This window comes from Haliaeetus albicilla, chromosome 13, assembly GCF_947461875.1.
Source record: "Haliaeetus albicilla chromosome 13, bHalAlb1.1, whole genome shotgun sequence".
Lineage (NCBI taxonomy): Eukaryota > Metazoa > Chordata > Aves > Accipitriformes > Accipitridae > Haliaeetus > Haliaeetus albicilla.
Genome location: NC_091495.1, coordinates 7,115,832 through 7,116,858, shown reverse-complemented (window position 1 = coordinate 7,116,858; position 1,027 = coordinate 7,115,832).

Here is a 1,027-nt window from a genome sequence, read left to right as displayed (position 1 = left end):
TGGACATGGGTTTGTGTTAGTGACAGAAAAAGACCCCTCCTCCCCAAATCTTCCTGTGCCTCTCACCTCACTTTTGCCAAGACCCAGGAAAACAATTCTGTGGCCTGCTGCTTGTAGGGCAAGCCCACCTTCTTGAAAAGCATCAAAGTAAAAGGCTTCCAAATACTAATAAATGAACTAGCTGTAGATCCTACATGAGAAAGCTTTCAGTTGTGCTACTAGCATCTGTGGGTAAGCAGAGCTGGGAATTCGATTTCTGTAGAGAGACAGAAAGAACATGGTTTAGTGCTACACTGAAGCATTAAAAGCTTAGCCAGCACAGAAATCTGCTTTTGGCTCAAGACATGGGAAAGCCCCAAGAAAAACAAGACGTGAATGTGTGCACCTAATGCAAGTGAGAAATTGTAATCATTTGGGTGTTGGGGATGTGTTTCAGCAGGGCTGGAGGTGAACCAGGTTGGGCATACATCTAGAATAAGCTCTAACTGGCACAGAGATAGGTATATCTAAACAAGCCAAGGTTTTTTTGGAGTCTCAGCATACCATATAGCATTTTCTTCACTATAGAAGAAAATAGTCTATAGCGAAGTGTTTGCAGAAGGGTACTGAATTGTACAGTATCGAATGAGCTCCATTCTTCAACTTTTCAAAGGCTGTCCCCTCAGCTGTGTCACAGAGAATCCCATCACAGACCACACTGTAGGGCTTATTCATTCTCAAATGTCAGACTTGTCCAGGATTCATGTTCCACAGAAGAACTGCTGGTGGCGGCTGCTAGAACGCAAGTAAGGACTTAGCAAGGACCAAGGAAGGGGGGGGAGGAGTTGTTCCAACTGAGCAATGCAAGGCAAGCAGCAGGCGCTGGATCTCAACAAATATGGCTTCTGGGAGCTACAATCAGTAACTCCAGCTGGGCCATTTGCTTAGGCTTCCTGCCAAAAGATTTATAAAAAGAACAGTAAAGAATGTGCAATGGCTTTAAATATGAATTTCAGATACAGTGCAGCCAATATCCACATTTGTGGAG